The sequence below is a fragment of the Hylobates moloch genome, unplaced genomic scaffold (assembly GCF_009828535.3).
Source record: "Hylobates moloch isolate HMO894 unplaced genomic scaffold, HMol_V3 SCAFFOLD_3, whole genome shotgun sequence".
Taxonomy (NCBI): domain Eukaryota; kingdom Metazoa; phylum Chordata; class Mammalia; order Primates; family Hylobatidae; genus Hylobates; species Hylobates moloch.
The window spans coordinates 86231425-86244829 of record NW_026652278.1 but is presented as its reverse complement, the minus strand read 5'-3'; the positions used below and the strand labels follow the sequence as shown (position 1 = coordinate 86244829).

Below are 13405 nucleotides of genomic sequence, written 5' to 3'. Positions count from 1 at the left end.
GTATATACCCAAATAAAAATAAAACATTATACCAAATAGACATATGCACTTGTATGTTCATCACCATGGTATTCATGATGGCAGAGACATAGAATCAACTTAGGCGCCCATCAGTGGTGGATTGGATGAAGAAAATGTGGTATGTATACACCATGGAATACTACAAAGTCATAAAAAGAATGAAATCACGTCCTTTGCATTAACATGGATGGAGGTGAAAGTCATTATCCTAAGCATATTAATGCATGAACGGAAAACTAAATACTGCATGTTCTCACTTATAAGTAAGAGTTAAACATTGAGCACACATGGACACGAACATGAGAAAAATAGATACTGTGGACTACTAGAGGGAGGAAGGAGGGAGGAGGACATAGGTTGAAAAACTACCTACTGGGTACTATCCTCAATACCTGGGTGTGATATGCCCATGTAACAAACCTGCACATGTACCCATATATCTGAAATAAAAGTTGAAAAAGAAAAGAAATAATGCTGTATGGTAATCTACTGATTAATTACCTTGTTAATAAATATGTAAAGCTCAGCACTTCCCCCAACCCAAACCAAAACCAAATAAAGAAAACAAACAAAAAAAGACATATGTATGCAGGTGTGTGTGTTTTCTATAATTACTTCTTTTCCTTTGGTAGGCCTACTTTTAGTTCTTTGAGAAATCTTTTTTTATTTATTTATTTTTATTATTATTATACTTTAAGTTTTAGGGTACATGTGCACAATGTGCAGGTTTGTTACATATGTTTCCATGTGCCATGTTGTTGTGCTGCACCCATTAACTCGTCATTTAGCATTAGGTGTATCTCCTAATGCTGTCCCTCCCCTCTACCCCCACCCCACAACAGTCCCCAGAGTGTGATGTTCCCCTTCCTGTGTCCATGTGTTCTCAAATCTCCATACTGTTTTCCATAGAGGTTGCACTAATTTAACATTCCCACCAGCAGTGTATAAGCATTACCCTTTCACCACATTGTGCCTACATCTATTGCTTTCTGACTTTTTAATCATGACCATTCTGGCTGGGGTGAAGTGGGATCTCATTGTGGTTTTAATTTGCATTTCCCTGATGATTAGTGTTGTTGAGCATTTTAAAAATATGTTTATTGGCTATTTATATATCTCCTTTTGAGAAATGTCTGTTTATATAATTTTAAATTTCATACAGCTTGAATCCTTTTGGTTTTATTAACACTTATTTTATGGCCCAGAATATGGTCTTTCTTTGTGAATATTCTATGTGCACCTGAAAAGAATGTGTATTCTGCTGTTTTGGGTGAACTATTAGTGTCAATCATGTCATGTTAGTTGATTGTTTTATTTAGTCTTCTAAAATTCTTCCTGCTTTTCTCTCTCTTTGTTTTATTAATTGTAGAGTGAAGGGTATTAAAATATTTTATCATAGTGGCTTCATGTATTTTGAAACTGTTATTAGGTGCATAAATGTTTATAATTGCTATGTCCTCTTGATGAATTCACCCTTTTATCAATATGAAAAGACCATTATTATCCCTGATAATATCCTTTGCACTGAAATCTACTTTGTCTGATTTTACTATAGTCAGTCCAATTTTCTTTAGATTAGTACTAGTGTGGTCTATGTTTTCCATTCTTTTTCTGTTATTATTTTTGTGACTATTTTTGTTACTATCTCTGTGTATTTTTAAACTGTTACTAGATGCCTACAAATTGAGGATGTATATATTGTCTTAATGAATTGATCCATTTAACACTTTGAAATGATATTTTTTATCTTTAGTAATGCACTTTGCTCTGAAATCCACCTTGTCTGATATTAGTATGGTCTCTTTAGCTTTCTTTGTATCAGTGTTAGCATGGTATATTTTTCCCCTCATTTTAATTTTAATCTATTTGTGTCTTTATGTAAAATGCCTTTTTGATTATATATGTATTTTGAAAATTGATTATTTATTGCATGTACTTAAGATATACAACATGATGTTTTGATATACATATACATACTGAAATGACTACAACAGGTAAACAAATTAATGTATCTATCATTTTCCACAGTAATCTCTGTTTTTGTGGTAAGAGCACCTAAAATCTACTTTGCCAGCAAATTTTCAATATATAATACAATATTATTAACTATAGTCCTCTTGCTGTACATTAGGTCTTTAGACTTATCTTACCTAACTGCAGATTTGTACCTTTGACCTACCTCTCCCCATTTCCTTCCCCATCCTACCCTGAAAACCATTATTCTGCTCTCTGTAGAAAGAGTAAAATTTTTTGGATTGCACATGTAAGTGAGATCATGCACTATTTTTATTTTTGTGTCTGGTTTTCTTCACTTAACATGATGTCTTCTAGGTTCATCCATGTTATTATAAATGGCAGTATATCCTTTTTAAAGGTTGAATAGTATTTCATTATGTAAATATACCACAGTTTCTTCATTCATTCATCCATTGATGGACACTTACGTTGTTTTAATATCTTGGCTATTGTAAATAATGCTGCAAGGAATATGGGACACAGATATATTTATGAGGTGCTGATTTCATTTCCTTTGTAAATACACTCAGCAGAGGGATTGCTGGGTCACGTGGTAGTCCTATTTTTAATATTTCGAAGAGCCTCTGTACTATTTTCCATAATGGCCATACCAATTTATGGCCATACATAATGTATGGCCATACACAGAGCATACAAGAGATCCCTTTTCTCTACACCCATGCCAGCACTTGTTATCTCTTGTTTATTTATTTATTTATTACTTTTTAAAATAATAGTCATTCTAACAGGTGTAAAGTGATATCTCATCATGGTTTTGATTTGCATTTCCCTGATGGTTAGTGATGTTGAGCACCTTTTCAGATACCTGTTGACCATTTTTATGTCTTATTTGGAAAAATATCTGTTCAGGTCATTGCCAGTTTATTGATTGGGTTGTTTTTACTTTTTAGTTTGCTATTGAGTTGCATGAGTTCCCTGTATATTTTGGATATTAACCCATTATCAGATATATGGCTTGAAAATATTTTCTCCCAATCCATTGGCTACCTTTTCATCTTGTAAACTTTTTTGTTTTTTGCTGTATAGAAGCTGTTAGTTTGGTGTAGTTTCATTTTTTATTTTTGCATCATTGCCAGAACTTTTTGGTGATATTCAAAAAATCATTGCCAAAACCAATAACAAGGAGTTTTCCCTATATATTTTCTTGTAGGAGTTTTGTTGTTTCAGGTCTTATGTTTAAGTCTTTAATCCATTTTGAGTTAATTTTTGTGTATGATGTAAATATCCAATTTTATTCTTTTGTATGTAAACCATATGTTTATTGGCTATTTATATATCTCCTTTGAGAAATGTCTGTTTATATAATTTTAAATTTATATTTTCCCAATACCATTAATGAAAAGACTATCTTTCTCCCCATTGTGCCTTCTTAATGTGCTTGTCAAAAATTATTTGAGTATATTTGCTTGGTTTTATTTCTGAGCTCTCTATTCTGTTCCACTGGTCTATTTGCCTGTTTTTGTTTTGTTTTGTTTTGTTTTGTTTTGCTTTTGGTCAGTAACACACTCTTTTGATTATTACAGCTTGGTACTATAATTTGAAATCCAGAAGTGTGATGTCTCCAACTTTGTTATTCTTTCTTAAGGTTGTCTTGGCTATTTGGTATCTCTTGTGGTTCCATATATATTTTAGAATTGCTTTTTTTATTTACTTGAGAAATGCCATTGAGATTTTGATAAAGATTGCATTGAATCTATATATTACTTTGAGTAGTATGGGGATTTTAACAACATTCATTACTCCAGTCCATAAACGTCAGATATCTTTCCATTTGTTTGTGTCTTCTTTAATTTCTTTTCCCAATGTTTTTATACTTTTCAGTGTACAGATCTTTCACTAACTTGGTTAAATATATTCGTAAGAATTTTATTCCTCTTGATGCTATCATAAGTGGGATTATTTTCTTGATTTCTTTTTTCAGATAGACTGTTATTGGTGTAAAGAAATTAAGTGCATTTTTTGAGAATGGCATAAATTGGGTCTTGGTTTTTTGATTTTAGCTGACAATTTCTGTCTTCTAATTGGGGTATTTAGGCTATTTACATTTAATGTTATCATTGATATTGTTAGGCTTAAATCTGTCATCTCATTTATTTTGTATTTTTCTCATCAGTTTTTCCCTTTTATTTGTATGCCTTTTTAAGACTTATTAAATATTTCATATAATTCCATTTTATGTCAATTTTTGCTTCTTAGTGATAGTTGTGATTTGTGATAGTTATTTGTTTTGTTATTTTAATATTTTAGTGGTTACTTTAGAGTTTATAGTATATATCTTTAATTTATTGCAGTCTGTCTTTAACTAATATTATACCACTTCATGAATACTTAATAAAGCCCTATAATAGTATACTTCCATTTGTGCTCTCCTGGAATTGTGCTATTATTGTCATACGTTTAACATCTACATATGTTATATAAACCTTATGCTATAGTTATTTTTGTTTAAATACTTAATATTTACTCTTTAAATAAAGATATTTAAATAATATTCAAGATATTTAAATAATAAAACATATTTTACTTTTGTTTTTACCAGTCTCTGTGCTCTTCATACACTTTTACAGATCCACATTTCCATCTGGTACTTTCTTTGTCATTTCTGTATATTTTGCATTTGCTGGTGAATTAAATGATTTCAACTTTCATATGACTGAAAGTCCTTATTTTGTCCTTAATTTTGAAACATAGTTATGCTTCACAAATCATAACCATTACTAATAAGCAAAAACAGACATAAAATGGGATAATATAAAATATTTAATTTTAAAAAGGCATACATATAGGGGGAAACAAAGAATTGATGAGAAAAAAACAAAACAAATGAAATGATAGATTTAAACCTAACAATATGCAGGATGTAGAATTCTTATTTCACCAGTTTTTCTTTTTGCTCACCTCCACCTTAAAAATTTGCTCTATTGCATTCTCTTTGCTCTATTGCATCCTCTATTGCATTCTTGTTTGTATAGTTTTCAGTAAGAAATTTGTTATCCTTGTCTTTGATTACCTGTATATGACATACCTTTCATTCTCTGGCTACTTAAAAAATATACTCTCTATCACTGTTTTCAAGAAATTTGTTTATGATGTACCTCAGTGTAGTTTTCTTCATATTTCTTATGCTTGGGGTTCATTCAGCTTCTTAGATCTGTGAATTTATAGTTTTCCTTAAATTTGGAAAATTCCATTCCTCATTTCTTTAAATATTTATTTTCTCTCCTCGTTCTCTTCCCCTTTAGAGACTCGACTTACATGTATGCCAGACTGCTTGAAGTTGTGCTACAGCTTACCCATGAGCTATTTACTTTAACAATTTTATTTTTTTTCTGTTTGATTTTGAGCCATTAAAGGGAAAGGTAGCAGTTTCAAGGAACTTACAAAGGAAAATGGCATATTTACTTTGATAAGCTGTAATTAAAAAAATAAGTCAGGTTTTTTCCTGTCCAAAAGAGTGGCTATCAAAAAATAAGAGAGCTTTTGTAAAAACTGGCAAATGTCAGATTATTCTTTGTTGAAGGAAATGGTTTGTTTTTGTGTAGAGATTTCCCCTGCCTGAAATTACTGATTTTCTCTCCATTGTGTTATTTGACATGCTCCTCTATTCTCTGTATTTCATGTAGATTGGTAGTTAGATCTGGATGATACAATTTTTTTGACAAGAATACTTCATAGGTAGTTGTGTACTTCAACCAGGAAGCACATAATGTCTGATTTTTCTCTTGTGATGTTAACAGCCTTTGACAGTCATCATTATCACTCCATATGGCAATTTAGTTCCAGTAGACGCCTCATGAATGACTCATGGGAGTAAGATGTCTTGAGTTTTTTTTTTTTTTTTTTTTAATAAGAGATTGCCTTAAGCCTTTAAATATTAGTCTAACTGGATGTAAAATCCCTGGCCTCATTCATTTCTTTGAGCATATTAAATATGTAATTCCATTGTCATCTGGCACAAAATGTTGCTGTTAAAATGTCTGATGCCAATCTGATATTTCTTCCATTTTAAATGTCTTGTTATTTTTGTCTGGTGTTATCCACACAAACAAAATAGTTTTTGAAAAATAAGTACTCTTTTTTAAAATTTCAACTACTGTTTTCAGATTGACCTCTCTTGCTAATTTGTATTTTTTTGGAATTTTTTTGTTTGTTGGTTGCCAGTGTTACTAGAAGTGTCATTGTCTCATGCAGCTCACACAGCTGTAAGTGGCTTGTTCCTGCTTTATAATTTTGGGTTTATGAAGATATGTTGTCATCTAGATGTTTTAGTAAATATTATATTGCCTGTGGGCTTTAGGGTCTTCCTAGGAGCTCTGTTTCCAAGGACAGGGGCTCTCAGGAGAATTCACAAACAACGCATATGCCATTATACCTGTTTTCTCAATCTTTCTAGTAGGTTTTGAAAATCTTGGATGTGAGTTTTGTTGGTGTCTTTGTTTGCATTTTCTTTTGTTTTGGTGTTCATGACTTTTAGGGTACGTTGGCTTTTCCCTCATTTCCCTAACTTAAACCCACAGCTGCTGACCTCCCACACTCCTGCTCACCACTACTTTTACTCAGGTCATAAAGGACTCTCCATTACCCGGTGGTGTTGAAGATGTTATCCATAGATTCATTTTTTCCACTTTCATATTTGATCTGTTTGGTTTTAAGGAGTTTGGAACATTAAAAAAACTACCCTGCTGCTATGGTCAGTCATATCATTGGAAGTTTATGGAACTTTTTTTCCATATGGAAGTTAATGGAAATTTGTAAAAGTTTTATCACACCATAAATGTCACTATGTCATACTGGTAGTTCCTTTTTTACACTTAAATTGCTTTTGGAATTTATCCCTGTTGATCGATACATATGTGTGTGTATATATACTATATATATAATTATATATGTATATATATATATAATTTTACAATTTCTATGTGATATTTTCCCCTTGTATCAATATGCCACATTTAATTCACCAACTCATCTATTCATTTGCATTTCTGCTATTTCAGATTTTTCACTATAACAAAAAACACTGCAGTAAAAATTCTGATATATTTCTGTTTGAGATCATATGATAGTTACTACAGTGTTTATTTATAAAAATTCATCTTTAATCTTTCAAAAATTAAATCACATAAACAGCTTTGTAAATGGAACATGGTATACAAATATCAGGTACTTTAATTATCTGAGATTTTGACATTTTCTGATTTTTACAAAAGATCTCTTCCTTTTTGATAGCTGCCTTTTTAAACACTAGAGACTTGACTTTATTTTTTTTTTAATGACAGCTTATCAATGTAAACATCCCATTTCCCTTTACAAGTTTTTTGAGACTGCTTCCTTTCCCTTTAATGACTCAACAGAGCACACATAAAGAACTGCACAAACATACATGCACACCCCAGAGAGCTTTGTGTGAAAATTTCTGTGTTGGTAGTTTTCTGTGGTGGTTACCTTTTTAGTTTGCTCTAAAACATCCTAAAAATAGAAAGGAAGGATATATTGGATTCCCTTCCAGGCTTTTCCATCCTATATCCATGTGCTTGGGGTTTCTGATGGGCTCCAAACAGTTCCAGCCAGGCAACTTTGCCTGGACAGAAACAAAGTTTCTTAGTTTGTACAATATTTATTAATGAATAAGTCAACCTGACTCTTTGGCCTGGAGTCCTTTGCTTTTCATTTGGGTAAATTAACTTATGAACCCCAAATTCAACTCATTGAATTTCCTGTGTATTCTTTTGTTGAGGATGCAGTGATCATAGTGTTTTTAGATATGGTCCAGGCAGCTGTGACTGTCCCAGATGAGGATAAGAACATTTCTGTTTTCCCCCGGCTGAGACCTCACACGTTGGTCTCAGTCTCAAAGGGAGAAACCACCAGCCGTTCGATAAGTGTGTTCATTTGTTCATTCACTTGACATGCCTTTATGGAACACCTGCTGTGTGGCTGGCTGTGGTAGAAGCTCAGGATGCAAACATGACGACGACGATGATGATGATCACACTGGGCACAATGATGATGGGTTTTGATGTGATTGTTTCCTGGTAATAGCTGGAGAATATTTTTTCCATTGCATGAATATACTACATTTAACTGATCAATTTTACAATTCATACACATTTAGGATGTTTGTTCCAGTGATTTACATGATTAGCTGCTTTCATCCTCACAATAATCCTAGAGGTTGGCAATATTGTTCTCGCCCCTATTTTACAGACAGGAGGAGGAAGGCACAGAGAGTGAAGCAGTTTTCTTGTAAGTGCTCTTATGTGGTGAGCCTGGGATCCCATCCTAGGCAGCCTTATTCCAAAGACCACATGCTCAAGAACTCTGCTCTCTCCACCTGTCCAGAAGTAGTTGCTGTCCTAAGGAATTCACAGGCTAAGAGCTCAACATGCAAATAAGTCACTTATAGTACATAGTAGTAAGAAACAATAGCTGAGCACTTAGAGGACAGGTGCAGCCCAGAGAAGAGGGGACTAGCTCACCTCTGCAGGTAGGAGGAAGTCTGCCGGGGAGACCCCTTGTTTTGAAGGATACATAGGCTTAGCCCAATCAATTCCTAGAGAAGACTTTTGTACATGGCAGTGGTGGACTATGTGGACAGTGTGAGCTCACCTACAGCAGGGCAGTGCGGAGGAACAGGAGGCTTCCCAAGAGAGTCCACTTGGGGTCAGAAGTTCAGGCCCTGCCACTCTGCCTCTCACGACCTCTGGCAAGTCACTTAGCTCTCCTGATGTGGTCTTCACTTAACAACCTCACACATTGGTCTCAGTCTCAAAGGGAATAATCAATGCAGAAGTTCCTTGTAAATGGCAAAGTACTGGGCACTGTGATGGCTGCTACCACTCCCTGGAAAGGACAAATGAAGCCTGGCGGGTCTCATGGGGGGCAGCGTGAATCACGGCTCTATCGCCTTGCTCCAGTGACTGCCTTGTAAAGCTTCATCTAATCTCTAGGTTCCAGCCTTGAGCTCCTCAGGAAAGGTGTCAAGTATCACTTTCACCACGAACTGTTGGTGTTGACCCGACAGTCAGGGCCCGGCCAGCGAGCTGAGGCTGCGCTTCTCTGCGCCACTCAGCCATGGTCCCCTTTCTTCCTCCATAGGCAGAAAGCGTCTGTTTCTGCACAATAAAGAGAGCGGCTCCACTGATAACACAGTCGCTCAACTGGCCCCGACCACCAGAACAGTAGCACTGGTTACCTCTGTACACAGAAGCAGGGACTTTCCCTAAAATAGTTCTCAGAAACTGGGAAAGTAAGACTGGGCTGAGGGTTTATCTTAGAAGAATGTATCAGGATAGCCTCTTTGTTAAGAGGTTTCATCCATGATTCAATCTATAATCCCAAGAACTCTCATTTTTTAGACCTAACAAGCTCTCCATCAATAATGGCTGGAGAAAGACTAAAAAGCATATTTTAAAAACTGAAACCTCAATCTCCTGATGATGGAGACCAAAAATGGAAATAATCACACAGATTTCTCTAGGTCCTCAGTCCCTCCAGGTTTCCCAGGCTCCCTTTTGAGAGAGCTACATTCCATTCAGACCAGAGGGAATTTACATTGAGGGGTCCATCTCGTTGTACTCTGCTGAACCTAGCAGCCAAGCTGGCCAGAAGAGTCCCCGCTTGCATGGCAGATGCTGATGTTGGCAGGGAAGCCTTCTCCAATCCAACTCTGTGTCATTCTTGGGAATGGGCAGTGGCCCCTGTGTTCTCCTGAGGTTGGAGTAGTTTCCTTCCCTGGCGAAGCTGCAGTGAGGAGGCCACCGGGCATGGCAGTCTGGAGTTCAGTGTGTCCTGTGCTTGCTGTAGAGCTCCCTTTCACTCTGGGTCTGCTGGGAATATGTGACCATGAAATGCACTGAGAAGAGGCAGCACCACATCTTTGGATAAAGATGCTCCATCAAACTAACCGACTAAGGTCATGACCCCAGGGTGATTCCCAAACCCAAAGCCATGGGCCACCCTGGACCTCCCCACCCAGCCATGCTACCTGTGTCTAGGCCTGGGGGCAACTCAGCTCTGCTTCTCTCAGAAGCTTCTGGTCAAAGAATAGTCTGTCCTGCCTTGGCTGTGGTAAGGCTGCCACACAACCCATTTTAGGAAACTTTCATGGTGATGGTTGGGTTGGACGACCTGCTGCCTTTAACTCAGTGTCCTGGATGTCACCTAAAAGGCATCAGCTTCACAACATCCTAGACCTTGAGACTCTGAGCCCCCTACTTGCTTCCTGGCAATGTGTGCTTAGTCAGCCTCATGGCTGCTTCAAGCTTCCCACTTACGATGCCTCAATCTTTGTTCAAGTCCTTTTTAACAGATTTTGTTCCTCCAAATTGTGATTTGAATTTGATTTTACTTTGACTGACTACGATATTTTATGGAAACACATGATGATAAGCCCCCAGCAACTTGCATCTCCCTTAGCTAAAGTGTGAGTTGGAGCCCTGAGCTGCATACTTCGATGGCGCTGAAAGAGGGTCCTGGGGAGGCAAGCAGGTGCATTTGGGCATGCGCAGCCCTGGCCAGCTATACCCTTTGCTGTATTTTTCTCAGCGTATGGCCCTCCAGACCTCCTAGCTTGCTCACAGTCATAGCCAAAGTCACGTTTTGCCCTCATCTACTCCCCTCCCCCTACTCCATGGGGCACACCGGCCTCCTGCCTCCTTGGCCATGCGAGGCCTGGATGCCTTTGCACACCTGTCCACAGGATGGCGCCATCACCTCCTCCAGGTCTTTCCCAAAAGTCACCTTCTTGGGGACTTGTTCTTTACCATTTGATTATTTAAAATTACAGCAGATTCCTAGAACCAACCATCCCTTTTGCTCTCTTTTTTTTTTTTGCCCTTCTTACCACTGTGCATGCTCTTTACTGATTGTGTATTTCTCCCAACTACTGTGTAATCTTTAGAAGATAGATTTTTTTTCTTTACAACTTTTATTTTCGGCTCAAGGGGTACAAGTGCAGGTTTTTTTACATGGGTAAATTGCGTGTTGTGGGGGTTTGATGTACAGATTAGTTTGTCTATAATAAGGAACAAGCACAATACCCCATGGGTAGTTTTTAATCCTCATGCTCCATCTTCCACCCTCAGGTAGGCGCAGCAGTCCTTGTTCCCTTCTTGTCTATGCATATGCAGTGATCAGCTCCCACGTCCACATGAGATCATGGAGGACAGGTGTCTGTCTGGTTTGTTACCTTCCCAGTACCTGGGCAAAAGTGTGCATGAACTAATGTGGAATACATATCTTCTAAGGAATAAATGAACATTATATCCTCATATTATATAAAGAATATAATTTGAAGTATTTCTCCGTCTGTAACATCTAAGTAAAAATTAAATTTCTCTAGTAGAATAACTTTAAACAACACAAAACTTCATTTATCCATAGATATATATTTAAGACATCTTTTTACTTTTTTGTAAAAATTTTGAAAAATTTTTTTTTTCAGGCAATAAAAGTAATTCGGAATCATTGTAAAAAGTTTTTAGAAAGTACTATTCTTTTTAAAGTTAGTAATTAGTAATAATGCCAGAGTTAACCACTGTTAGCACTTTGCTATATTTCCTTTTATATTTTTATCTATGTGTGCACATTTGCATGGACACACACACATACTTCTATAAATACTTAATGATATTTGTCTACACACATATGTATATATATATATTTAGGTTGGAATTGTACTATGTTTACTTTTATCACGTACTATGCCAAGAACATATTATGTATTGTTCATTGCTGGTCTTTCTGGAACACTATGTTCAGAGATATATTATCATTTCACCACATGTAATCTATCATAATTTAACTAATATACTATTGTGGATAATAAGTGTTTTTATTTTCATTATCTATTGAGTTTATTGGTCTTTAACAGCTCTCACTTTTATCTACTCTAATTCCTTTAGCTTATTTTGCTTGTATATTTTACCTCTCAATAACCTTCAAAGTTTAGTCTTTTGTCCTTACGTTCTTTCAAAATGGCATTTTCTTGACTCTCAGTGGTTTGGTCCCATGGTCTGTTTACCTTTAGTTCCTTGATTCTGTCTGTCTCACCTTCTTTGTATTTTCTAGAGTAGATCCCATTTCTGGGATGTGTTTCCTGGCAGGCTTTCACTGTGGTGAAGTGGGAACAGCGTGCCCCACAGCCCACTTCCTACTCTGTCAGAACCTCCTCCTCAAAGAGCATGCTCAGGACCTGGGGTTCTTCTCCCTGTGGCTGGCGAGGTCACAGTGCCCTCTGGAATCACATTCCCAGCCATCCCTTGCTGAGAGAAGAACATTCCATGTTCTAGAGTCTCTAACATGTGCAGGCCCTGATGAGGAGCAAGAATGCCCCCTCTCACCCAGCCTTGTCAGGGCCAAGTGAATGAAGCCCGGGCAGGCCTGGCAAAGCTGCCCAAGGAGCCTCAGTAGTCAATGCTGGCATCGTTTCTCCCTCAGCCCCTGTCTCTGTCACTTTGAAGCTTTCTACTGGTTTCCTTTGAGTCCCCTCAGCTCCCCAGTCAGATCAAGGAAGAGCTGGTTATTGCTTTCACAGACTTCAGAGGCAAGCAGATCTGAGTACCTCGGGGGTCAAACAGACCTACACCAACCACAGCGTTGAAGAGGAGATCCATTTCCTAAAAATGGGGGGAGACGGCTATTGGTGGGATGCTCTATTCACATCTGTCTCCACTGCATGTCTACAGAACGGCTCCCTGTTGTCTGGGAGTAGCGTTCCCTGGCTTCTCTGAGCTTCCTGCGGTCCACGAAAGGCTGTTTCCCTTGACAGAAGCCTTTCCTCTTCTTTCATCTCTGGCTGACTGCATGTCCTTTGGAGCCAGCCCTCTGGACTGAGGACTTGAGTCTCTGATTGATCCGCCCCCTACTCAGCTCCAGGGCCTCAGTGGTGTCCACGAGACTCTTGACACGGGACCCATTCACAAGCGAAGGCACCTCCCCACAGATGCAGCTGAAAGCCGTGGACCCCGTGATTCTCAGGAATTCGGCTGACTGATGGAGCAATCCTTCCCACGCGGGTGGAGGTGGAGGACTCCCCTTGACCCAGACACATGGGTACTCTGTGAGTTTCTTGATGGTGCCAGTTCCTCTAAAGTATGGATTTTACTCCTTGGTGTTGTCTGATTAGGTAAACTCTCCAAGATAAAGATCCGGATATATTGGCAAGGGACCTGGCTTTTAGAAAACACATGTTCCTCAGATTTAAAGTTTTAGGCCCTCTTTTCTCTCCAGGTATGTGAAGAAAATACCTTTGGCAAAGGTCTTGGTGGACTGGCACCTGTATCTGCTTAGCTTCTGGAAGAACTGGCTCATGCACTGAGAATCTGCTTCTTCCATATCTGGCTAG

At 37.6% G+C, this 13405-nt stretch overlaps 1 long non-coding RNA gene across 1 annotated transcript; it reads right to left on the bottom strand.

Moving 5' to 3' along the window:
- Nucleotides 1–10968: 10968 nt before the first annotated feature.
- On the bottom strand, nt 10969–12178 carry LOC116461245 (uncharacterized). The gene is made up of 2 exons (XR_009212642.1): nt 12083–12178; nt 10969–11259 (listed from the first exon to the last, which is right to left on the bottom strand). It is a non-coding gene; the product is annotated as an uncharacterized LOC116461245 (long non-coding RNA).
- Nucleotides 12179–13405: the final 1227 nt, after the last annotated feature.